The sequence below is a fragment of the Macrobrachium rosenbergii genome, chromosome 8 (genome assembly GCF_040412425.1).
Source record: "Macrobrachium rosenbergii isolate ZJJX-2024 chromosome 8, ASM4041242v1, whole genome shotgun sequence".
NCBI lineage: Eukaryota > Metazoa > Arthropoda > Malacostraca > Decapoda > Palaemonidae > Macrobrachium > Macrobrachium rosenbergii.
Window position 1 is genome coordinate 39,289,915 of NC_089748.1, and position 27,863 is coordinate 39,317,777.

A 27,863-nucleotide genomic window follows, 5' to 3' on the forward strand; every position below is an offset into this window, starting at 1 on the left:
ATGTATGTATATTTTATTCCAAAATATGCAGTTACAGTACCATCTCTTAAATAATATGATCCATACTTTCACTGTAAACCTTTTCGTAACCATGTAGGCCCTTGAGAGAGAGAGAGAGAGAGAGAGAGAGAGAGAGAGAGAGAGAGAGAGAGAGAGAGTAGCTCGAAGGATCTGCCTACCGGATTTCCGATAGTTTTGTGGTGGGGTCGTCAGTCCCACGCCCTTCTCCCCTGAAATGCATCCCTAATCGACTAGCTATCAGGTCTTTCATGGCTCAGGTCTAGAATTGTCTGATTGAATATGGACCCTTACTGAAAAGCGCCCTAACCACTTCAGTATTGTGCACATACATGCATAAAAGTGCACACACGTATGTTCATGTCAATCACCGGCATGAATATTTCTTGGCATAACCAGGGCTGATTTCTGAATGACACATGTGAAAACGAGTGGTTGTCACGACATTTCGCTACTGGACCCTTTGTACCCGGACATTTCGTTACCAGACACTTTGCTACTGGGCGTTTCGTTACTAGAACCCTTCGCTACTAGGACATACGCTACCAAAAGCTATATTTATTTTATTGGAATGGTAACACATGTTAATAATAAAAATAAAAAAAAAAATAATAATAATAATAATAATAATAATAATAATTTTATAAACTAACGCAAGTGAAAAAATTTTTTTTTTATAATTCATCATTCATTTACTAGTCAATATCACTTACAAAGTATGTATCATAAAATTAAAATATTATAAAAGAAAAGGTGTTAAAAGAAAATTGACTAATTTAAGTTTCAAGTCATGGGCGATAGCTTGAAGAAAATTCATTTTACATTCAGGGTCGTAGCGATTAATAACATTCAGAATCCTCTGATCACAATCCTCATGTTTTTTTTTGTTTTTTTTTTTGGACGCTGGGTAACAGCAATTTATTTGTATTAATATTCTCGCTCTCGCTATGCTTCCTCGTGTTTCCATATTAAGTAGGGTGTGGGCTTGTAATGACACCCTAAGGGAGCTATGACACCCTTCAAAGTTAATATTTTTTTAGCATTTCACTGATCGTCCTTCTGTTCACATTCCACAAATCTACAGGAAACATTAATGGTTCATGTGTCTCTTCTTTTTTTTGTTGGTTCGTTGTTGGTGGAGGGTCGGTTTAAGTTTTTTGTTTCGTGGGTGTGTGCTGTGATTGGCGACCGTGGACCTTATCCATCTCCAGCAACCGAAGATCAGGGTGAGTGTTGCGTCTTGTGTTGTTTGTGGGTGTGAATACCGCCACATGATGATAACAAATGAAGACTTAAAACTTATTGCACTTTACTCTTCATTCTATGAAGAATGTCACATCGCAGTTATATCCCGTCGAACTGGTGTGCAGACTTTGTCAGAATTCTCATAATTTTCATGTGATCTAGGAATTGGAGGTTTATGAAGCTGCAGTATATTAAGTAAGATTTAGTACCTAAGGACAAACCCTTAGGGCCAGCCCTGTTAACTCAGTGGCATGCTTAAACTAAATAATGATAATTTTCGATCGTCACGACCCACTCGATAGCGAAAACCTGCGTGACAGAATATTCCTCTCCAAAATTCGGGTTGATTGACATCCTAAATTGTTCAAATATCTATGGGTCTTCCATGAAAAAAAGTATCTTTACCATGGAATTTAGGGGAAATAAAGTTAAGGGATGAACTAATTTTCCAATGCTTCTGTTAAGGAGATATTTCTAGCCCTGTTTTGGTATCTGCAGGGCACCTTATATAGCTGACCACGAAAGTCTAGTTTCTCAGTTAATTTTATTTACAAAAACTGTAATCGGTCATTTGGCTGTTCCTACTCTCACCTGCGTCCCCATTTGCCAACAAGAGGTGGGTGTCCGTGATCTTGAAGCCATTGGGTCTTTGGTATTCATGTTAAAGTGAATTAAATTTTTAACAATGCAAGTCAATGCCCAGTGACTTTAATTGTCATCTTTGTAAGATGTCAACATATCTTTGACTTGCTACACATGTCAGTGACTGTAAGTCTGCAGTTAACTTGGCACTAGGGGTTTTTAAGAGCATTCCGATGGTATGTAAACCTTACTGCTACAAGTAGGTCTGGTCCTTAGTCTATTAGATTCAAACAAAATCCAGAATTTATGCCAATTTTCAGTGTCTTTTGTGAATCCAGGTAATTTTACCTCTGCCTGAAATAACGCTTTGTAGATTATGTCAAGTGTTGGTTTCAGTAGACGGTTTCTGTTAGTCTGACTCAGCTATCGGCAGGTGGAGTAGCTTATTAATGAAGAGAAACAAACTCCCAAAACGAATTGCTTACGTTAAATGCACTCGAAACAGTTAAGGTTGGGGAATTGTCGAAGAAGGCTCAGGAAAGAAGACTACAGTGATTTGGTATTGTTATGAGAGAGGAGATGATGATGATGTGTGTAAAAGGGTTTAGTGTGGAGGCGGATGGGAGGAGAAGAGCAACGCCAAAGTTCAGATGGAAGGATAAGAAACAAATGCCGTGAGGGAGAAAGGTTTAAGGAGCCAGGTTGAGCTGGATAGGCAAAGGTGGGGAAGGTTGACTGGAACAGTGACCCCAGACAGAGGAGAAAGGAGAGTAATGATGCACTAAACAGAAATATGGAAAAACCTCAACTGGAGACCCAATTAATAAGTGTTTAATGTTTGGAGGAATATATGTGAAAGGAAATCGCCCAACACTACAATAAATTTATCGACAGAGGTCAAAACATTCAACATTTAATCAGCATAATCTGATAACTCCTACATGGATCTTCAATCCTCATATTATCCAATGGAATACAAACGGATTTCAAACCAGAAACTTTCTAGATGAGTTACAGATGTCAGTATTATATATAAACCTATATAAACTTTAATTATAACCAGTACAATAGCTATACAGATTATACTAATTATAACAACGGTTACTCCTTTGGTGACTTCAATGCTCACACCCCTTCAGGATTCAAACTACCAAACCACAGACGGAGGGGACACAGCGACAGACCATTTAATTTGTAAAACAACTCCAAATGATGTTTAAATGAAAATGATCACAAAAGCATATTTATAACACTTGTGTTATGTCACCAGATGACATCTTTATGCTCAATACAGCAAACAAGTTTAAGAGGCGTGTCTCTAACGATGTATAGGCCTATATGTCCTTGCAATCATTTTCCAGTAATAAATACCTTGTTTGCAACTCCAGTTCTTTGAACTGAAAAGCAAATTTGCGGACATAAAAGCCAAAATGAAAACATCAGTCCTGATAAGAAAGTCATAAAAAGTATCATGGAATAGTGAACCAGACTAACGAATTAAAAATAGATTAAACTTCTGCCTCGTTGACGTTATATCCCTGTATGTGGAGCGAACGTTCGAGTCAAGCGTGTATCAACTAATGTAAACAAACCTTTTCAAGAAATTTAACATTTTCAGTTTGTGAATTCTTTACTTTTTAAAGAAGTTGCTGTACATTACGTAATGTCTAATCTATTTAATCAAGAATAAATCCTACTGGCAAGACCAATGAGATTTAAGAATGTTCTACCGTTTGAATTTAATTATTTGTCAATAATAATACAGTAGGTATGTTGAGGCTGTGTGCATTTCTGAGCATGCTTGCATGTGCAGTCACATACTGCGTTGCCTACACATGCATACAGTATGTACGTATGGAAATGTATAAGCTTCTTCAGGGCTCTGTTGTATTTCTACAGCCGTATAAGAAGAGGTTAAGTGTAATTCCAACTCTGAAAGTCTGAGGATACTGTTTTATGAACAAGCAGTGATGGTCATATGATGAATTGAGGTAAGTTCAAAGCATTTCGAGTTTTTGTTATATTCTTTGAGTGCAATCTTGACTCTGTATAACTGTCTTTCTTACAATTATCTTCTTTCTCATGTCGCCAAAGGCAAGAAAAAATGTCTTTGTTGTGATTGTAATTGTTGGCTACAATTAATCGTCATTAATGACTCGGATAAACCATAGACACGAAACACACACTGTGGGACCCTCGAATGAGTTTGTCCTAGACATAATAGTGTAGAGCAGTGATTCTTAAACTGGGGGGCGCCAGAAGCTTCCAAGGGGGGCGCAAGCAGAGTTGCCAGATGGTGCCAATTAATTTTTTAATTTGTGATGTTACTTACAAAATTGCCAAAAACGTTATCACTGCTTCCATATATTTTCTAATCATTATCTCAAAACATGCCAAAAATTCAAAATATAAGTCAATTTTAATTTCAAATCTTGCTTATGAATTGTCTTTTATTGTTACGATAAGTATAATAACATACAAATAGACAACATATTGTTTGTAGATTATAGTTGGCAAAAATTTCAGGGGTGGGGGGGGCGTGGGGTCTATACATAATGCAGAGAGGGGGGGCGCAATGCAAAAAAGTTTAAGAACCACTGGTGTAGAGACGTACAGCGGATTCCACATCATCATAACACTCCTCAGAAAATAAGGAAATTTAGTTTTTTCTTCATAGACTTGACATTTTCGTTAGAAGCTCAAATAAACATTTTTTTATGAAATGTCCCTTAAAAAGATTAGTGTGATTAGTGGATTCAAATTTTACATTTTCGAAAAGGTTGTCTTTCGAAGCTGTCAGGGGCCGTGAATTACTCTTCAAAACTTGACTCTCCTAATGTTTGTGGATATTCTGAAGCACTGTATTCCTAGAAATAGGTAGAAGAGTGGTTGAATATATATATTTGTGACTCACATCCGGATCGAACCCCGGTTCCTCAAATGAAAGGCCGTGGAGCTACCAATTTGCCTTTCATTTGAAAGACCGAGGCTCGGTCCAAGTGAACCGGAAATTTATTTCTGTAAAACACGTTCTCATATATTCGTTGGTGCCATTTGAATATACCTGTATACGCAGGCTCAATTTTTATTCGATGACTTCTGATTTTGTTGCAGTAACGAAGTTGTCTTTGCCAACAGAAGGGATGGAAATAAATTATAAAATAAAGATTACATAGTGGGAGATTTTATGTCTTTTCATGTGGGCGAATATAAATGAATATATCAGCTTATTTATGTACCTATTAACACTTTTAATGAGAAATCGTAATTTTGACGTCAAGTGTTGTGGTACTGAGGATTTCACAAATTATATGGAATATGAAGTGCGAATTGGTCATCATTACAGACGTGCATACAGGAAAATATTGAGAGTAAAGGCTCATATATCCTTAGTGATGGGTGAGTGAATGAAATTTTACACTCTCAATCAAACTAACGCACATACGGTGTGTGAGTAAGCAGACGACATACGCAAACTTTCCATTCAAACATCTCGATTATTTCACACACGAGTCTGCCTCTTTTCCTGGGTCTACTTATGGTAAGTTCAGTTCTTCTTGCTCTTCCTCTCCCCTTTCCACCTCCTCTTGAGTTACCTTATCGTTATTAACACCCAAACACGCACATAATGTTCACAAACCATTATTATGTTCACGAGCCATTCGTATGTAGTAGGACAATGATCTCTCATTAGACGTATGTCCTGAAAACTGAGTCTCATCCCCTTAGCCACTGGGGAATCGTTTACGAAGACGCTTTGCCAAAAACCGAAGCGTGCAGCCAATGAAAGAGGGTGACAGAACTTCGGGTAAAGTGGAGGCCTCTGATTGGCTAAGGCAATTCCTGTCTTGACAGAGAGGAAACGTCACTGTAGGTCGAAACACGAAGACGGAACGGTGCTAAACAAGTGTTTACGGAAGGAGGACGAGGATTTTGGTAAGAGCAAGGTATCTGGTGTTGGTTTTCTACATTCTTACGGGATATTATTGACGTCTTAGACGCTGAGGGTTGAATACCCATTTGTAGGCTAATTTAGCATTTTGTAACTTTTCGAGAAGTTTTTGTAGATTGCGAAGTTCGTCGAAGCTGGAAGGTCAGTATATACCTTTTAAAAGTTGACTTTCCAAAGTTCAGTTAAAATTCTGAGGCTTCTGAACGTATTTTTGGTTCGGGGTCCATGGCAACTTTTTTTTTTTTTTTTTTTGGGTAAGAGTCCTGATGTGGAACCATCTGCGCTCTTTAAACCAATACATACGATCTATGACATTCCTTTGCGATCTCAAAAGAGCCAACTACCACGATTTATTTCGCTCTAAATCCGCAGATGGGAAAGTGTAGTAAGTGGCATTCAGTTGAACATAATAAAATAAAATTCAATTGACGGGAATCGGATGGCTAGACTTCAAATGATACGGCTTCTAAAGGTTATCATCGACGTCTAATATTCCTTGAAAAAAAAATTAGTTTTATTTACTGCTGATCAAAGACCGAATACTTTGAGAATTCCAAAGTAATTCATCAACTAATTTGTATCAAAGTGAGACTGGTTAAGTACCTGCTGAATAATCACCGCGAATCAGTGAACGTTTGACTGACAACGACTGTGATGACAGGAAAATAACCTCATTACAAGAGTGATGGAGCTTTAACTGATTAGTTTGAAGTTTTTGTGATGACGTCACGACATTTTTCATACATGGTCATCAAAAGCGCGGAAGGACGCTTACATCGTACCGGTATTTGCAAAATTTTTTTCTGTAGACAGGATTCATAGATGCCGATTGACTAGTGTGGGAAATTTTCATATGGATGCTGGTTGATAAGTGTGGGATATTTATAAATTGAACCTGGTTGGTAAATGTTGGAAATTTATACGTGGATGATGGTGGAAATTTATACATGGATGATGGTTGATAGGTGTGGGAAATTTATACTGGTTGATAGGTGTGGGAAATTTATACTGGGTGATGGTTGATAGGTGTGGGAAATTTATACATGGATGATGGTTGATAGGTGTGGGAAATTGGATGATGGTTGATAGGTGAAATTTATGGTTGATGGTTGATAGGTGTGGGAAATTTATACTGGGTGATGGTTGATAGGTGTGGGAAATTTATACATGGATGATGGTTGATAGGTGTGGGAAATTTATACTGGGTGATGGTTGATAGGTGTGGGAAATTTATACTGGGTGATGGTTGATAGGTGTGGGAAAATTTATACATGGATGATGGTTGATAGGTGTGGGAAATTTATACATGGATGATGGTTGATAGGTGTGGGAAATTTATACATGGATGATGGTTGATAGGTGTGGGAAAATTATACATGGATGATGGTTGATAAACGTGGGGTGATGGTTGAAAATTATACACACGCTCATGCACGTTAAACTCATGGCCTTTTGCATTCTTACAACCCTGTATCTTTTACCAGAAATGAAGAGGAAGTTTTCCATGACCCGTTTGCAACTTCGTTTGGCAGCTCGAAACCTCAGCCACTTATTTTATGAGCCGGGGATTTCAACAGGAGAAAACTCCGGGATTCCCTCGAATCTGACCGAAAATAGGTTAGGCGTTATGTAATGGGTTATACTGATACGAATCTCTCTTTAATAAATGGGAAAATTATACTCTCTCTCTCTCTCTCTCTCTCTCTCTCTCTCTCTCTCTCTCTGGTTGAGCTAAACCCTCGGATAATATACGGTCTTATATCTGTTTGTTTCATTTTCTTCCTCTCATATATCATAAAAAAACCGACGTTAATTAATGAACTCAAGTCCAGCTCTCAACAGCTTCGCCATCGGATGGTAGTATTAGTTTCAGTGGCTGTGAAATCCTTTGGACCTTCGAAAAATTCAAATTGTTTGTTATACACCTCGTCAGTGTTTCTAGATAAAGAAGGTACTTACCGTTCATATTGTATTTCATTTCGTATTGGTACAGTTGGCGCCAAGTGTTTAAACAGTGAAATTAAAAGTTACATAACTGGATATTTACGTCATTGCTAAGTGGTTATTACTATAGGTACTAGGGACAGATAAAAGTGAATATAGTACATACGTAAAAGTTAATGTATGTATTATATTTGGCATGGATTAGGTTAGTGTGGCGACTTCAATATCATTTCACCAAGAATACGTTTACCAGGAAAAAACACAAAGACTCTGATTGCGGTTAGATCGAAAGGAATGCCCACGGCTCATGTTGACGGCAAGGTTGATATGGACGTTCGTTTACTCTATATAAATGACGTTTTAAGCATACTTCCATTAACTTGTAATCCACGTAGACCTGTAGGGAGGGGCGCTACCTGGTAACGTGGAAGAAAATACTCCGTAACTTTGATGTCAATGGAATATTAAAACAAATGATATTCTTAAGGTTTTATGTATCAACGTTATGAATGAGAGGTATTTGTTGAAATGAGTCACTGCACCCTTGCAATTAGGCTTCAGCGAGCGATGGTAAATTGAACAAGTAATCCTCCGTCTGGGCTGATGTGGTTTCTCTACTTATTATTTTTGCTGTGATTTTAAGCCCAGTGCTTACTGACATCATTAAGAGAAACTCTTCATTACAGTTTAAACAGGCAAAACTGTGAATGAGGGTAATGTTTAAGCTTTTATGGTTACGGGCACTGGAGCAATGAAAATACTTTGCGTTTATAATTGCAATAAAACATTTAACGGTAAAAAATAGCGTGGAAGTTTACTTTGGATAGGTAAGAAGGAAGCCCATTGCTTATGTTGATGGTAAGCAAAGTGGTGTTATAGGTAAATTTATAGTTTTGTATTACAGGTAAGACTAATGGTATGGGGGCTGGTTATGGGTGGGAGTGGAAGGTTAGTGGAGTAAAACGTGGTATATTTTAGTTTTAATATTTTACAAAAACAGGTTTAATATCTAAAACAGACTTATTGTACAGCTATCATTTTCGGTGACGAACTATTCCAATATGTTGGGCTAAATCATTTTCGGTGACGTAGAATATTCCAATATGTTGGGCTAAATCATTTTCGGTGACGTAGAATATTCCAATATGTTGGGCTAAATCATTTTCGGTGACGTAGAATATTCCAATATGTTGGGCTAAATCATTTTCGGCGACGTAGGATATTCCAATATGTTACCTAATCCTTCAGCTGTTACCCTGAAGTGCTGTGTTGTCACAAGTTAGTTTTATGGGAGTGGAAAGGTATTAGGTTTAAGAAGACAGTTACTACAGTCGTACAATATATACTGACTTGCCTTTATAATCATTATAGTCATTAGCATGTTTTTTTTCTATATTTAGAGTTATATTTAAGTCACTGGTCTCTTGTGGAAGTAACTTCTCTTGAGTTTTGAATATAATGGCGACATTTATTATTTAAGAGAAACACCAAAAAATAATTACCTCCAAATAGGACTGGATTGAGCACACACTTCCTTGCCTGAATTGTTTCTGGGGAAAACTCATTCATACTTGTGTCACGAATAACAAATCTTGCTAAGATATCATTTGCCAGTGATGGCAAAAGGAAACGAAGTGTTTTGAACGTACATTTCTCGGCCAGTCATAGTCTGGGGTACTTAGATAAAAAATGAGGTTAATGGCCTTTAGAAACTTTTTTCTAATGTTTCGGTTTCACAGCTTAGGAAATACAATAAAAATGTCAAAGATTGGTTGAGTAAATGTTTGATCAGTATCGTGGGCCTTTTAACTGAATACGAAATGTTATACGGTTATATTTAATTGCGTTAAATAGTGGAAATGAACGCTGCAACACCTTGACAACACTGGGTGTTAGAAATGTCTTCAAAAGGGCTTGTGTGAAGGAAATGACACAGTACTTAACACTGTTATAATTTGTCAGTTTGTACAGAATCCAAATGATTAAACATTCAAGAGCGTTCTCACTATCAGAAATTTATAGCAATAATTACTCTGCTGGAATGGAATTCACTGAATGTTTAGACATTTTTCCTGGTCTGACACGACACCAGTAAGATGTAACGAAGAGAGATTTTGACAACCACTGCAGAGGTGATTGTGAATTATAACTCAGGTCTTTACTGCAGTATAACAAACTACGACTGAAGATTTCCTTTACCCCATAAGTATGTAACTTAAGGAATGATATAGTCCAAAATATCTGTAACTGGAGACTTATTCATCTCTATATTTTGTATCTAACCATTTTTCTGATAAGTGAGTAATGAAGATGTATTTTTCCCACAGACATTTCTCTTCAAGGGCTAAGGCCGCTTCGATTCAGTTCGTTTCAATACATACATAAAAATAATTCGATACAACTCACGGTCTTTAGATAGCTCGGTCAGGTCATTAAGCTTAAAATGAAAAAGTAACACTTTTAAACAACTGAGGTCACCGTGTGTAACAGAACACTTCTATTCATTTTCAGAGCACTTCAAAGTCCAGATACAGCACTTGATAAAAATAAGTAAACCTAATCCCTTAACAGGGAACTCAATGTTACTCAGGGAAGCGAAATTTGCCACGTTGTCTGTTATTGTAAAAGTATTGTTTTGTAATAATCAGTGTTAAGTACGACATTCTCCTTTGGAATTGACATTGTTGTCAGTCATTCATTGAGAACCGCTTTGCTAAGCGTGCTATTTAATACTTGTGTTTTTTTTTTTTGCAGTAAATGAGTATTGCGAAATAAGTAAATTAATTATACTCTTGAAAGTTTAGATTTGCGAAATTAAGACTGTTTTAAACCAGAAGAACTAAAGAGTAATTTATGAGAGTTGCAAAGCATACAAGATATCTGAATTATGTCAACTTAGATCTATTTGTTAGCGAGAAATTTCTGTAAATTTCAGGTGAGTGTCTAGAAATCTTACGTAAGCGAGACAGTTTTGATAAAAAAAATCCTTGTAAATGTTTGAAGAAATCAGTTTTAGTGTTGAAATTGCTGTAAATGTTTGAAGAAATCAGTTTTAGTGTTGAAATTGCTTATGTGGAAACGAACTGGGTTGTATCAAATCGTTTTTATAGATGTATCGAAACGACTGAGGAGGAGGAGGAACCAGGAACCACTTCAGCGTGAAAATATGCAAACTGATGTCGTGGTAGAATGCTATTCAACCATCATGACAGGGCAAGAGTCAACAGTCGAACTCGGTAAGTTTTTCTTTTATCAGATTAGATAATCTTTATAAAAAAATAAGTCCCTGAATCTGTCGATAAGTCAAGGGTCGATACGCGAGCGAATATATTCACATTTAGTAGGAAACACTAAAGATTTTATATATAGTTCCTATATAAATGTATGTAAGTTTTATATGTTCCTATATGAATTGTTTTAACGTTTTGTATGTAGTTCCTATATAAATGTACGAACCTTAAAATAGGAGTAGGTTAATAAAATTTACATAGTACTGAATTCAGAACTGTTTACTAGAGGTTTCATGTTAACTAGTACAATAATAGGGTCAGGTACATTCTGATAAACACCATTCCATTGAAACTCTGATTCAGGTTTCTTACTGCATACTGGTTTTGTGGTACTGAATATATTTCATGAGGATATTCGCCTCTGATTTGTTTACAAAAACCTGCCAATTAAAATAGGTTGGTAGAGCCTTTCTATGTGATGTTCACAAAACAGAAACCAGACTGTTTCTTGAGGTAATTAACTGTAGTTCCTCTTGAAAGTGTCCTTTCTGACATACGTTGTTTGATAAACTAGAGGTAGAGACCACAGTTACTAAAAGACTCGCAACGCCTCGATGTTAAGAATACATCACAATACTTCTGTACTTCCTCAGTATGTGTCATATTGGCTAGAAGGTTATATATCGTATGAATTCACCTTTAATACTGTTGTTGTAACCTACAGACTTGCCCCCTTATTTCACAGCTTTTAGAATGTCAGTGATGTTTTCGTTTAAATGACACCACCCTCTATATATAATTCTTCCTTTTTGACTTTATTCTGTGTTCATCACACGTAATGTGCAGTGCATCCAGCTAACTTGACTCTTCCACCTGCTTCTCAGGTATAAAACAGACCTGGGTTCTAAAGAGGGTCTCGACAACTGTAACCAGATACAGTTTTAGGCACAGTGGTGTTCCTGGGTATTTCAGAAATGGCAAATGCTTGTATCTGAGTCTGTCCATTCACTACATAGACTTCCTGCTTCATGTGTTGAGATTTCTAGCCTCTAGATACTACACTAAGTCTGATCCTGCTGTTAGGGTTACGGTTAAATTCAACTGACTCCGTACTAATAAACAATCTTTCGTTTCTTAGGTACCTGGGCTTTTCAACTGACTGATCCTTTCTGACCCACGACAAAACGGCGTGCAGTCAAGATTGTTTTACGAATAACATCGCCCAGTTGCCAGTCACTCTTGAATGGTAAGGAAATGTATTATATTACGCTTTCTTTCTTTCTTTTAACCTAATCAGTGCTAAATAAGCACGTGGCTTATGTGCAATGTATCAGAATATAGCGACGATGCAAACGATTATAGTTAATTTTTTTTTCACTGGTCTATTTTTCAGTAGAAGGGAGGGTAATGTTTTCATTATAAAGCTTAGAGATTGCATGATAATGCACACTGATATGTTGCATGAATCCTCCAAAGATTTCACGGAAATATTTTGTTCTTCTACATTCAGTATTTCAGTCAAATGTTGGTTTTCTCAGATGCCCTGAATAAAAAATGTGAGGTCCAATATTTTAGTAGTCTCAGGTTGTGGTACTCTTTTGACTTACTGGTATAATGATTAAATCTGAGAGAAAGAATGGAATAGTTTTTTTAGGCTTGAAAGATCCCAGTTGCTTTTATGTACAATTCACAAGTATCTGATTTGTTCCAAAGCTTTTTGTAACAGACTGACATTCGAATTAACAAGTTTTTTGCGCAACACTGGTACAGTAATGGTACTATTAAGAACCATAATTGATTCAACCTTGTAATTAGCGTGAATGAATTTGTGGCACTGAGTTGAGCCCCTTACAAACGACATTTGCAGGCTGTTTGTAAATTGAGTTGAGCCACTGACTGAATTTGTAGCAATGAGTTGAGGCCTTTACAAACGGCATTCCAGGCTGAATTTGTAGCAATGAGTTGAGGCCTTTACAAATGACATTCCAGGCTCAATTTGTAGCAATTAGTTGAGGCCTTTACAAATGGCATTCCAGACTGAATTTGTAGCAGTGAGTTGAGCCCTTTACAAATGACATTCTAGGCTGAATTTGTAACAATGAGTTGAGCCCTTTACAAATGACATTCCAGGCTGAATTTGTAGCATTGAGTTGAGCCATTTACAAATGATATTCCAGGCTGAATTTGTAGCAATGATTTGAGCCCTGAAATGACATTCCAAGCTGAATTTGTTAGCAAAGTTGAGACATTCCAGGCTGAATCTGTAGCAATGAGTTGAGCCCTTTACAAATGACATTCCAAGCTGAATTTGTTAGCATTGAGTTGAGACATTCCAGGCTGAATCTGTAGCATTGAGTTGAGCCCTTTGCAAATGACATTCCGGGCTGAATTTTTAGTACAGAGTTGAGCTCTTTACAATTCTCGTTCCAGGCTGAATTTGTTGCACTGAGTTGAGCCCTTTACAAATGACATTCCAGGCTGAATTTGTAGTGCTGAGTTGAGACATTCCAGGCTGATTTTGTAGCAATGAGTTGAGACATTCCAGGCTGAATTTGTAGTACTGAGTTGAAACATTCGAGGCTGAATTTGTAGTATTGAGTTGAGACATTCCAGGCTGAATTTGTAGTATTGAGTTGAGACATTCCAGGCTGAATTTGTAGTATTAAGATGAGACATTCCAGGCTGAATTTGTAGTATTGAGTTGAGACATTCCAGGCTGAATTTGTAGTATTGAGTTGAGACATTCCAGGCTGAATTTGTAGCATTGGGTTGAGACATTCCAGGCTGAATTCTTAGTATTGAGTTGAGACATTCCAGGCTGAATTTGTAGTATTGAGTTGAAACATTCGAGGCTGAATTTGTAGTATTGGGTTGAGACATTCCATGCTGAATTTGTAGCATTGAGTCGAGACATTCGAGGCTGAATTTGTAGCACTGAGTTGAGACATTCCAGGCTGAATTTGTAGCACTGAGTTGAGACATTCCAGGCTGAATTTGTAGCATTGAGTTGAGACATTCCAGGCTGAATTTGTAGCACTGAGTTGAGACATTCCAGGCTGAATTTGTAACACTGAGTTGAGACATTCCAGGCTGAATTTGTAGCACTGAGTTGAGACATTCCAGGCTGAATTTGTAGCACTGAGTTGAGACATTCGAGGCTGAATTTGTAGCACTGAGTTGAGACATTCCAGGCTGAATTTGTAGCACTGAGTTGAGACATTCCAGGCTGAATTTGTAGCACTGAGTTGAGACATTCCAGGCTGAATTTGTAGTACTGAGTTGAGACATTCCATGCTGAATTTGTAGTATTGAGTTGAAACATTCCAGGCTGAATTTGTAGTATTAGTTGAGACATTCCAGGCTGAATTTGTAGCATTGGGTTGAGACATTCCAGGCTGAATTCTTAGTATTGAGTTGAGACATTCCAGGCTGAATTTGTAGTATTGAGTTGAAACATTCGAGGCTGAATTTGTAGTATTAGGTTGAGACATTCCAGGCTGAATTTATAGTACTGAGTTGAGACATTCGAGGCTGAATTTGTAGTATTGAGCTGAGACATACCAGGCTGAATTTGTAGCATTGTGTTGAGACATTCCATGCTGAATTTGTAGCACTGAGCTGAGACATTCGAGGCTGAATTTGTAGCATTGTGTTGAGACATTCCATGCTGAATTTGTAGCACTGAGTTGAGACATTCCAGGCTGAATTTGTAGCATTGTGTTGAGACATTCGAGGCTGAATTTGTAGTACTGAGTTGAGACATTCCAAGCTGAATTTGTAGTATTGAGACATTACAGGCTGAATTTGTAGTACTGAGACATTACAGGCTGAATTTGTAGTACTGAGACATTACAGGCTGAATTTGTAGTACTGAGACGTTCCAGGCTGAATCTGTACTACTGAGACATTTCAGGCAGAATTTGTAACACCGAGTTGAGCCCTTTCCAAATGACATTCCAGGCTGTCTTTTCTAGCATATAACGTTTATTAGTTATTATATTTACCTGCCATAATGTGTTTTTATTTAGCAATATAGTTTATACTAGGATTTTTTTCCCATTTTATTCAGTGTCACTTATATTTCATGCATTTCATACTACACTGCTTAATGTCAGGAGGTACGTAGGTACAGTAATTACTTCTTGATCCACTCATTAGGGGAAGGTTTAAACTATAATTTAGACTATTTAATTTGTGATTTCATATTCTGGTAAGTTTTGCTTTCTAATGATTTTTGTTTTTGCAGGCTCATTGCTAAAGTGCCTTCTGAGGGAAATGAAAGAAAACCAAAATGTTCCCAGGTATTTTGAAGGTGAAGAGAGTAGGGAAAAGAGTTAACAGGCTGCTCTATGAGCAAGAGAACGTGCTGGCATAACGCCAGCTTAATCATAACAACAGCGAGGCAGAAGACGACGATTTACCACCACATGGAATTTTGTAAAACAGAAACATTTCGTTTAAATAACTCAACGGGAGAAGACAGTTGTCAAAATTACTGTGGCTGAAAAGGGAATGATATAGAGATTATGACAACTCAAATGTATGAGGATTCATAGGTTTTTAATGTCAACTTCTTAGTTTAATGTCAGCTATGAAGTAGTTATGTATGATGCAGGATACACAGTTTTGTTTTTGCTTGAATCTAGTATCATTTTGATGTCAATTGTGAGTAGCTCAGTGTTTCTGTATAAAGAGGTAGTTTTAATTTCTTATTCAATATTAGCTAACTGGCATGTTTCAGGATACATGCTTTTTTTTTTCCATAAGATTCATAACAGTTTAAGATAGGCTTTCGTAAACCACAGTTGTTTCCGGATACATATATTGTTCACTTCAATATCTTGAGAGTTGAATACAGCTATGCTTCATGATTCATAATTTTCACTTGAACTTATTAACAGTGCTATTAGTTATTAAGTGGCTGAGATGGTTTCTAGATTCATAATTTCTACGGATAATTCTAATAATTTGATGGATGTCACGTAGTGCAATTCAGGATTCATAATTTATATCCATAATTCTCTTTAGTTTGACATCAGGTAGTTCAGAATGGTTCAGGTTGCTTGATATGAAAAATAAATTTTCCAGTGTAACGTCAGTATAGGTAGTCATGACGACATACTCACTTTTTTATAGAGAAAAGTTACGTATGTTTAAAGATAATTTATTTTATATTTAGTTTTGATTGGAAGCATCCAGTAGGTCATTGTTCATTGCATACTTACCTGAGTACGATGGTCACGTAAAATTTTCAGTGGGTGATTTTAATTATTTTCATTCATTTTCCTGAAGTCCATGTACGATCGTAGCAAAATAATAATATAGAAGGTATAGTTTTAATGATTGGGTAGAATATTTTCGAAGTGGTCAGTCTAGTTAGAAATAGTTTTGTGGAATAAAACCTGTGAGGTAGTAACTTAATAGAACAGGTAATGTTTTCAGCATAAGTACAGATGATTCCTGACAGTATTTCTCAGTGAGTCTTGTGTGTAGATAAAACTAGTTTCCTTCATAAGAAGGACTTGGAATTAAGCTTCTCGTGTATTCCTTATAGCCACAAGTTAAGTATACCTTAGTTTAACCAGACCACTGAGCTGATTAACAGCCCTCCTAGGGCTGGCCCGAAGGATTAGATTTATTTTACGTGGCAAAACTTAGCTTGTTTCGGATAGGGATTATATCAGAGTTCCTTTAGAATGAATATTCTAATAGTTTATAGGTATGGTAATATGCTTCGAAAGGTCGAATTTCAAGTCAATGGCCCTTGTAGGCTTGTTCATTATGAATAGGGTTCATCTTCTGAATAATGATATTGCAATAATGTTAATGTAAGCACGGGCAGGATCTTTTACATAAGACTTAGATTATGGAAAGGCTTTTTTTATAAAGAGAGAGAGATCACAGTCAGAAACATTTAAATATGTACACTCTTAAGTAAAGATGTTTCAGTATTCAGTTGATAAGCTTGGTCTCAGTCCTGATGACAGAAGAAAACTTGTTGATATTTCCAAGCAGTGAAATGAAACTCTGAGAATTCTGTACAAGGCTTGCCATGAAAGTAATGTATCTTGTTTAACGTTAAATATAAATCGATGCAATGTTAATACTTTAAGTACCGGAAAGTTATCTTATCAAGAGCTTCATTATCATATCTCTGCATATTTCAAGACACTGAGGCTGGCACGTGACGGCCACAAAGTGAAGCCCGTCTTACTTTGAGGGTAGTTTAGTATTGCTGACAATGATTTTATAGATAAAAGATTTCATAAATAAATTCAGTTATTCAAAGTGCTGCTTAAGTGGGGTTTGGAAGTACGTACTGACAATGGTCTTTTTGGTAAATGGAAAAGTCATCAGCCGAATTATACTTTGGTTCTTGCTAAAAATTATGTTGTAGAAAAGTGAATCTAGGTAAACTCAAATTCTAAATATTGCTTTAAAAAAAAATAGGTATTGTTAAGAATGGGGTATGAAGTATATAAATGCACTCAAAAGTGCTCTTTTGGAGGGAATTTGTCAGGGATGTTTTCGGTATAAGAATGAATAAGTACATATTGTCATTTACATGAAGGGTTTAGTTGTCCTAATTTTAAATTGATAGATACTCATTCTAGAAGGATTAAAATCTTGAGAACCAGCAAGTATTTTTTCACTAGAACACTTAATATTTTCTAATTCTTTGATATAGAACGTAAATTATTTTCTTAGGAGACAGCAGTGAGTTAATCGAGTGTCCATTTGTACGGTTCTCACAAAGGGATTGATTTCCCACGAAAGGTGTAGATTAGAGTAAGGTTAAGTTGAAGAGGTTGAACAGCAAAGTGGAAAAGGCCAAGGGGAGAGAAAGTAAAAGGAGGATATTTGATATTCAGGAGATTTTTGTTGTGCGTAGACTTGACCCCGAGAACAGTTACCAGAAATGAAATCTTAAGAGAAGAGTTCTGTCTCAGCTTTGGAACTAAATCAATAAGGAAATTGTTTTTGGTTACATTTGAACAAGATATACCTTAGGAGCTTGTGGCTTTAACGTAAATTGTTTGAGAAATTCACATTTATTATTGCAGAGTTAAAAGGTCTTTGTAGATTTTAGAATAACATGTGCTACAGTGTCTTGACGTATGGAGAATTTCTTAGATTAAGGTGGTATTATTATTATTATTATTATTATTATTATTATTATTATTATTATTATTATTATTATTATTATTATTATTATTATTATTATTATTAACCTGTTGCACAGAGTTCCCATTGAATTGAAATAATTTGATCAGATCAAAATTCAGTTAACTGTTATTGTTAATGATTTAACTTTAAAATCAGAATGAGGGGAAAAAGATTGTAATACCAAATTGTATATTGAATTTATTGTACGAGGACGTCTGTATTTCAGGTTTGCTCAGTTCTCATCAAGTCTTAGGCTTCATTTAGCTAGAAAAAGTAATAAGTGCCTTTTTAAGTTCTTAATAAAGCAAAACAAACCTAAAAAAATAGTTAAAAACTCTTGTGGCACCAAATAACTCGGTAAATTACAATATCCTTGTCTCCTTAGCTATGGTATACCACGTTGACATTGCGATCAAGTTTTGATAAACTTTGAGTTTAAAGATTCAGAGATATATATAAAATTTTCCCCAGTGACCAACGCTTGCGGAAATTTAAGGTAGCATCATATTTTTTGCAATTTTGTTAGCCATAGGAACCGGATATAGAAGTGAGGTATTTTTTTTCTAAATTGGTGTAAATAACTAATATAGACTCACTTCTTCCTACCATCCTTCCATTCTGACTGGGCTTTCCTCTTTATGAACTTGAAATCACAAACACTATCTACATTCAAAAGAATTTTTTTCAGTCTCCTGTTAAAGCTGTTACATAGAAACACTTTGGAGAATTTCAGTACAACTTGGAAGCTGGGGAATTGCACAGTTTTTCACTGCTGAAGTAGTTATTATCGCCTTAACACTTACCAGCAGAAAACACGCATGTTTCTTGCTATAATTAAGTCCACATGCCTTTGCTTTAAAGAGACTCTCTCTCTCTCTCTCTCTCTCTCTCTCTCTCTCTCTCTCTCTCTCTCTCTCTCTCTCTCTCTCAATGTTTTACTGAAGCAGTTGTGCTTGGCTTTGTACGCCTTACATGTTTTAAATCCTCATTCTATACTGGAGGATTCTTTGCACACTTGACACGCTTTGCTGAAACCTCCACACGCATACACATACACATACACTGCACACCTGGGCATTTTTGCCATTGCTTTCGGACACAAGGATTTAATACCTTAGTCTTACCACTTTCACACTTACATTCTTACTCTAAACACACACGCAAACTGCACACTTAAACTGCACACTAGGGAGTTTTTGCTATTACTTCCAGACACAAGGATTAAATACCTTACTCCTACCATTTTCACACTTACATTCTTACTCTAAACACACACAAACTACACTTAAACTGCACACTAAACTACACACTAGGGAGTTTTTGTTATTCCTTCCAGACACAGGGATTAAATACCTCACTCTTACCATTTTCACACTTACATTCCTACTCTAAACACAAGCTTAAAACACTCATAGGTATTCAACTGTACCGTGATAATAGACATTTGGATCTTAGATTGTCCAGGTGTAAAACTTAGGTAAATCTTTGGATGTAAAGATACTTACTTTTGTCACCATATTCTGAAGTGAATTCTAGATTTTTTTTCTTAGATTTTGAGTAGTACGTTTCTTTTTGTGATGTGATTAAGTTAGGAGTTTCAGCTTTTTAATACTGTGTACAAAGTGAGGACTAGAGCAGTGTCTGTAAGAAACTAAACATTAATCTGTAAACCTGAACAGTTTAAGAAAACTGTGAATTGTTGCTCATTAACAAGGACGTAAGCTGAAGTACAGAAGTCCTCATGTAAATACGTGTATATGAAACCTGGAAAGATTTAAAATAAAGGACTCCTTGGGGTCAGCATTGCAATGCCCCGAAGGAGGGAATGCCCCCCCAGCAGGAGGTATATACAGCCAGTCGGTTACCAACTTTGAAGTCGACCCAAAGGGCTTAAGTTTTCTAAGCTGACAACAGCTGATTGCTGAGATGGGAGGAGTCTTAGAGACTTCCATCGTGCTTTCCCAAATCTCTTTCAGTTTTCTATATTATTCATGAGGAATGTCAGACTCATTCAAATGTCAAAGAATAATGTTATGTACAGAGAGCCCAAGGTGTGTGTGTGTGTGATAAAATTACTGTTGAGACAAACCTGGGCTTACACTAACTCTTACGGTTGTATTTGTATACAAGTAAATGCTTGCTTTAGTATGTAAGTTTCTTATAATCAGGTGCTTGAGCCTGTTGATTTATAATGCCAGAATTTTGTATTAAATGATGTGTAATGGCCACAAAATCCTTAGTTCATTCTTTTCTATGAATAACTTGTGAGAAAATCTGTGATTTACAGACATTTTGACATTCTGTTTTCGGCTTTGAGATTTCATGCAGGAATTTTTCCCACGTCTTAATTATAGAATTTGAGTATTGTACTGTATTTAATCTCGTAGAAAACGAGAAATAATTAAGCAAAAGACTTCTGGTAATGATGTATATATTTTCGAGTGTATTAAACATTTTATGGTTGGCTTTGGAGCTGACAGTTCTTTCCCTAGAGCTGTGTGAAAGTTTACTTGTAAACATTTGTGGATAGGGTTATTTGATCTGTCGTCAGAGATATTTAGATAAAAGATTGGCTTCTTTTAAAGGTGATTGACTGAAATTGCTTCGTATAGTTCAGATGTAAAAATACTCCATACGCATGACTTCAAATGCTGCGATTATTTTCTTAGAAGAATTTTCATTCGTGGAAATTTTTATTTTGAATTCTCACATTTGACGTATAAGTTAATGATTAGATTACGTTTTTAAAAATATTATTTGCTGGCCACATTCATGTAAATTTGGCGATGTAATATGGAAAATTCTGACTTGTAAAGCATCATTTACCAAGAGTAGAGAAATTGATTCCTTGAGAAGAATTTGTCATTTTTGGCTATGTTGGATTTGACTGACTGTACCACATGCTGCTAGTTTTAATAGTAGTTTACATGAAACTGCTTCACAAGATTGTATTCGAATACTGAATATCAGTTATATTCTTCCAGATGTCACAAAACATCTAAAGTAAGCCTTTAAGAACATATTGACAGTTAAAAGTTGTCCTTTTGGTCACGCTTATAACAAAACTTTTGATTATATTTCTCACACATGCCGACGGTTCAAAAGGGGGTGCCAGCTTGGGGCTTAAATACCTTCTCGTCTAGCCAGACATTTCATTCGTGTATCTGAAACAAAGAAGGGATAAAATACCACAGTGGCTAGTTTTAGGAGTCTGTGTGAGAAACTTTACAAGTTTATCCCACAGTCAGTAATAAGTTAACCGGGTGTGTGTTAATTAAGGGGAATTTAGACAGAAAATAGCTATCTGACAAGTCTTTTAAAAAGGTAATGTGTAATATCTGGCTTTTGTTATTATAGTGGAAAGGTGGTTATACTTTAGCCAAATACTTTAACAAAAGGTTTGCTGAGATTTTGAGGCCGTGAGATGAGAGGTAATATTTAGATTGAACTGAATGCAAAAGGAGTGAGGTCTTCCCTGTTATGGGATGTAGAAACTGCCCTCACTATCAGGTTACCTTCCAAATGGCAGCTTTAATTCATATGAAACTAATCCCATCAAAAGTTTGGCATGATTTAGATGAATCAGACGCTAGTTGTCATTTCCTTACAGAAGTTGCAGAACTCTTTAATGGCAATTTGTTAAATGTTTGTCAGTCTGTGATGGTTAAGTGGCTTCCTCTGAAGGTTTATAGACGTGAAAGTGTTGTACTGGTTTACTGAGCTTTGTGTTGGCACTTAGAACGGCAGATAATGTCCCTGATGTGAGGTGCTTAAGTAATGGTGGTATATTGCTATTTTTGAGCATCTTGTTGCTGGGAGAGTATGTGATTCGAGATTTGATTTCATTGCTGTGTGGATATACAGTTGTACGAGTGGTGTAGTTTTTTCATTCCTCCAAAATGGTCTTGTCAGGCCTTAGTCATGGTACATTGAGAAGTCACTAGATTTTCAAGTGATTTTGCACTTAATATACCTGATCTTGGGTAACCTTAAACACTGGTCATGATGTGGGTCAGAAATTTCCTCTTTCTTTTTATATTGATGTATAATTTACTTTCACAGATGTCAAAGGATTTGTGTAGAGGATTAAATACGGCATGTTTATGATGATAGTTTATGGTTTGTGATGTCTTGGGATTCAAATTGTTATCCTACGGTAGTAAAGCTTTTGTGATGAGAGGTCGAAGTTTGGTGTTTATTGGTAAGAGTTGTGCTTAATGTTTTCAAGAGTCTGTAATGAGTAAATGTTGGTGTACAGGAAAGATTGATAATGTCTAGCTTGTGATTGTTAAAAGAGATGTCGTTTTAAGATTGTCTGAAAACTGGTTTACGACAATGGAATGTGGAATACCAACGGAATTAGCTTGGCGTAGTGGTGCTGGACATTTAGTTGGTATCTGTGATCGCCTGGTATTTTAAAGACAGTTGACTTCAGTCTCCAGGCCTTGCTTGTGATAATTTGGGACTGTCTCTTTGGTGCACGATGACCCAATCAGGATTCATCATCATTAATATCATCTGAGCACATGATATGAAGTTTAAAGTTCAGGATATGTTTGCTGGTATTTGAAACAAGTCCAGGAATCAGAAAACTATTAAATCAAGATCAACTGGGATTCAGGAAGTCTCTGCTCTTGCTTAATTTTAATTTAGATAGATAGTCTCTTAGTTTCTGATAGTTTGTGGTTTTTAGAAAGTCTGTTAATCTGTGATATTAATCTGTGATACTTTCACATTCCTTGGTCTGAGCTTTTAAGAACTTTCTTCTGACATTTTGCTTTCAGGAAGTCTGTTGTGGCACTTTTGCTTGTAGGGAGTTTGTCATTGCGTGACATTTTCGCTTTTGGAAAGTTTGATAGCTTGTGAAACTCAGTCAGGGAAAGTCTGATTCCTTACATGATAGTTTGCTTTCATAAGTCTACTTTTGATATTTTTTGCATTCAGAAGGTGTGTTGGTTTTTAATACCCTTGGGTTTAGATTGTGCACTAGTTTGTGATAGTCTCCATAAAGTGATTTTGGTAGTTTGTGGCATATTTTCATTTAAGACGTGTGTTGCGTTTACTTTCATTCAGTCTGTTAGTTTGCAGTTTTGCCTTCAGGAAGTCTGTTACCTTAATGCTTTTGCCTTCACGAAGTCTGTTAGCTGTGATACTTTGGCCTTAAAGATGTCTGAATTTGAGAGTTTTTAACTAAAGTGTCTGATAGTTTATTATATTCTTTTGCCAGGAAGTCTGCTAGTATCTGATTTTTGCTGATAGTTTGCTAGTTGCCTTTTTTGTCAGAAAATGTTAGTTTTTTTTTTTTTTTTGGCTTGGAAGCAGTTTCAGTTTGTGGTGTTTGAGGTAGAAAGTCTGGTTTTTTGGCTAGAAAATCTGTCAGGTATATTTTTGGCTGCAAAGTCAGTTATTTTGTGCGTTTCTTGCTTAGAAAGTATGTTTATGATTTTATCTGTTCAGAAATCTGGTTTGGGAGAGTTTTTGCTTAGAGTGTCTAATAGTCTGGGAGAACGTTTCAAGTTTCAGCAGTCATTGTGTTTTGCCTAAAACGTGTGTCAGGTCGGAATTTTTTTTTTTTTTTTTTTTTGGGGAAAGGGTGTTTGTTCAGTGTTTTAGTGTTTATCTCTGTAAGGGTTTTTTTTTATAAAAGGTGTCACTTCAGTGTTTGTTTGTGAGAGAGTTTTGCCCAAGAAGTGTGTTTAGTTGGAAGTGTTCTTTGACATTGTGCTAGTTCCTGAGCGTTTTATGGCTGTAAGTGTTAGGTTGGGATAGTATTTTGCATAGAAAGTGCACCAGTTTAGGAATTTTGTGTAGAAAGTGTACCAGTTTAGGAATTTTGCATAGAAAGTGTACCAGTTTAGGAATTTTGCATAGAAAGTGTACCAGTTTAGGAATTTTGCATAGAAAGTGTACCAGTTTAGAAATTTTGCATAGAAAGTGCACCAGTTTAGGAATTTTACATAGAAAGTGCCCCAGTTTAGGAATTTTACATAGAAAGTGCCCCAGTTTAGGAATTTTACATAGAAAGTGCCCCAGTTTAGGAATTTTACATAGAAAGTGCACCAGTTTAGGAATTGTGCAAAGAAAGTGTACCAGTTTAGGAATTTTGCATAGAAAGTGTACTAGCTTAGGAATTTTGCATAGAAAGTGTACAGTTTAGGAATTTTGCATAGAAAGTGCACCAGTTTTGGAATTTTGCATAGAAAGTGTACTAGTTTAGGAATTTTGCATAGAAATTGTACCAGTTTAGGAATTTTGCATAGAAAGTGTACCAGTTTAGGAATTTTGCATAGAAAGTGTACCAGTTTAGGAATATGTTGCCTTGACAGTGTGTTAGTATGGATGAAAGTGTTGATTCGAGGGAGGTTCTTGATTTGCCTGGAAACTTAAAAAAAAAAAAAATGACACTTTAGCGAGAAAAAATGTTGGTTTGCAAGTTTTCTACCTAGAAAGTGTCAATCACCATTTTCCTTTATTTGACCAAGAAGTCTTTTAGCGAGTGTTAATAGCGTTTGTTGTCCTTCATAGTTTGTTAGTTTGGGAGAAATTTTGTTTTGCCTTGAAAGTGGAGCTAATCTACTTGAAAAGTTTGTCACTTTTGGGGAGCTAATTTTGCCCAGTAGTGGAAATTTGCCTAAAAGCTTTTTTTTTTTTTACTTGACTGTTTATTCGTTAGTTTTCTGCCTAGTATGTGTAGTTTTTTGTTCGATTCATACTTCTTGCAGTGTGTGTCAATTGGGGAGTTTTTTTTTTTTATAAAAGGTCAGTTAGGGAGTTTTTTTTTTTTTAAGGTGCATCAGTTGAGGAGAGGTTTTAGCCTAGAAATCCTATCATTTCCAGAGTGAGTTTTACCTATTACTACTCACAAGAATAGATGTTTAGTATTTTCTGGGATATTTTCGATATAAAGGGTAACACAATCTTCAAGAGTTAAGACAGTAACCTAGAAAATGCATAGTTAGTTACTGGAACAGGAATCAGCATAGTTAATCCTTTCTTGACTAACAAATTCTGATTTGGCACGTTTGATAAGAGTAATTCCTTTAGCACGTAACAAATGCCAAAATCGGGTAAAATTTCAATTGTTTTATAAAGGTTATTTAGTAGTGTGAAATTACATACTTAGACCAAGATTTAGAGTAACAAACAAATAGTTATTGAAACTTGATTTGTCCATAGTTCAGTATTAGCATTTTAAGGCAAGTCTTCCCTGAAATTATTCTTAACCAGTACTCGATGGAAAAGGCAATGTTAATTATTCTGTGGGCCTCTACTGGTGGATCATTACAAAGTTGCAGTTTTTTGTCGTCTAGCCATTGCCTCATGAGTATGTTAAACAGAAATTTTCGTGTGTAGGTCTGGTCCAGTGAGCAACAGGAAATTATGATTTTCGTGTTCAATACTAACCAGCCATTTTTAGACCTGGGGCCATTTCTGATATGTAAAAGAAACAGGAATCTTTGTTCTTGTACTGAACAATATGAAACGACTTTTTCAGTATTACAGTCCTGTTCTGGTGATCAATACAAAACTGCTTTTCCAAGACTTGCAAAAACGAAGCAGAAAGATTTGAGAAGACTTGCTCGCTTAAAAACACCCGAAGGAATGTTCCAATTAAGTCCAGGACATTCCTCCCTATTACTTGTCAATGGGATGAATTTTTGTAAGGCGTATCGCACAGAACCTAAATTGGCCTGGTGGTCCACGTGTACGGTGAAGGTTGACGTTAGTCCGACCTGCTGTCCTGCTGGGGGAAGAAGAACTCAGGGCAGGAGGATAGTAGCTTTGCACGTCTCTGACCATTTACCTGACTCAATCACGTACATTGAATGGTGTCGTGGGGCCATAAGACGAGTTATTTGAAGGCATTTGGGTCACTTGGCTGCTTTTGGGGCGGCTGTATGTGTCTCGATGTAATTAATTGATTTTGTTGTAACAAAAGACTGGAGGATGACTTGTAATTTGTAATGGAATAAAGTTAATTATATTTTGTTTGGCTTAGTTGTTAAATTCCTGTAATTCTCTTGTTCAGAAAGACATCTGAGAATATAAATGAATATTCTCTACTTTGCAAATGGTCTTGTAGACGAAAGTATCATATAAACTGAAAATAGCACCAAATTAAGCTTATCACTTAAGAGGTTGTGATTAATAAGCTGAATTTAAGTAACAAAAATTTATTTTTGAACTAGTAATTATTCTGTAGCACGGAATGTTTATAGGTTAGGCCTTAAAAATGCAGTAAAAATTAAGCTGAAATTTTAATACACAAGAAAAATGTAAAGAGCAAATATATCATTGGAATACGAGAGTTCAGTAAGTAATCAAAGATAATCTGTCAACTAAAGTCAATGGTTAAAAAAGTCCCTCTAATCATGGATCTTCTTGTTTTACAAGTTAGAATTTAACGCATTGCATCATTACATTTATGTGGGTCAAGTTAGCCAGGCAAAGGTATTTGAGGGAACGAAATCTGATAATAAAACTATCATGTGAAAATTGACAATTTCAGTTTTAAAAATTTCATCTAAATGGGAATAATTTGAAAAATAACCAAGGAATTTGAAGTCACTCCTATAGAGCATTTCTACATCGGATAGGGTGTCACAGAGACTTTCCCCGACAGCTTTTAGCATTTTGACGTCAAATTTGATATCAGAATAGCAATATTGAAGTCTCGTGTGTGTAACAGGCTCTGTGAGGCCCTTAAAATGTACCAAGTTATTTTAGTGAAGTCCATATGGAAAAAAGGAAGTTAATAACATATATAATTATCTCTGGGAATAAGGATAAAATAGCCTCATCAATTAATATTTAAGAGTAAATGACCCAACTTCAGTTCTCAGTCTAGAATTCAGTCAGGTACAAAGTCAGTGTCAAATGGCTAATGCGTTCGAGATGTAGTTATCTTCGTCAACGTCTTTTCCTTCTTATTCCTCTGTTTTCTGTGAGGTTAAATCTACGTTACTCATTTTCTATAAAGAGGACGTGGGAGGAACTCTTTCAGTTCCGAAATCACGACGGAAATGGAATCAGAATGCCAAAAGTGTATGTTCACACCTGTAGATTCATTACAAAGTTATCCATAGAGGAAGTGGACTTAGGATTATTTTGGGGGGCCATTATACTTCGTAACGAAATTCTGGTGGTTTAAGTATACCAGGTTTTAACGCCATCGTTCATAAGAGACGACATACCAAGCAACAGTTTTCCTAGTACGAAATCACAGCCGTAAGAGTGAAAGTAAGTTAGGCTCGTCTCTGTGGTAACTTAATTTTTCTGTACTTGTTTTCTTTGACATTTGAAAGGGTCTGTAGCATTCCTCCTCAAGGGTAACATAGAAAACTGGAAGACATTTGGGGAAGCACGATGGAAGTCTCTAAGGCTCCTCCCATCTCGGCAATCAGCTGTTGTCAGCTTGGAAAACTTAAGACCTTTGGGTCGACTACAAAGTTGGTAACCGACTGGCTGTATATACCTCCTGCTGGGGGGATTCCCTCCTTCGGGGCATTGCAATGCTGGCTCTAAGGATATATATATAAAAAAAAAGTTTTTTCATTAATCATGATTAACCTACCCACCTTTGACATTTTTTAGATTTAAATAAAAGAGCGTACCGCTAATTCATCGTTTTATTCACTCTTAATTCTACAATTTGGCTCCTACAGAAATACTGACAACTATGATGTCACAACTCTTACAATATGCATTACCTGCGAGTGGATAGA

General features: G+C 36.2%; 1 long non-coding RNA gene across 1 annotated transcript; it reads left to right on the forward strand.

Moving 5' to 3' along the window:
- The first annotated feature begins 5,690 nt into the window (after positions 1-5,690).
- On the forward strand, positions 5,691-16,597 carry LOC136840723 (uncharacterized). The gene is made up of 5 exons (XR_010853719.1): positions 5,691-5,781; positions 10,069-10,676; positions 10,852-10,977; positions 12,110-12,217; positions 15,218-16,597. It is a non-coding gene; the product is annotated as an uncharacterized lncRNA (long non-coding RNA).
- The last annotated feature ends 11,266 nt before the right edge of the window (positions 16,598-27,863 follow it).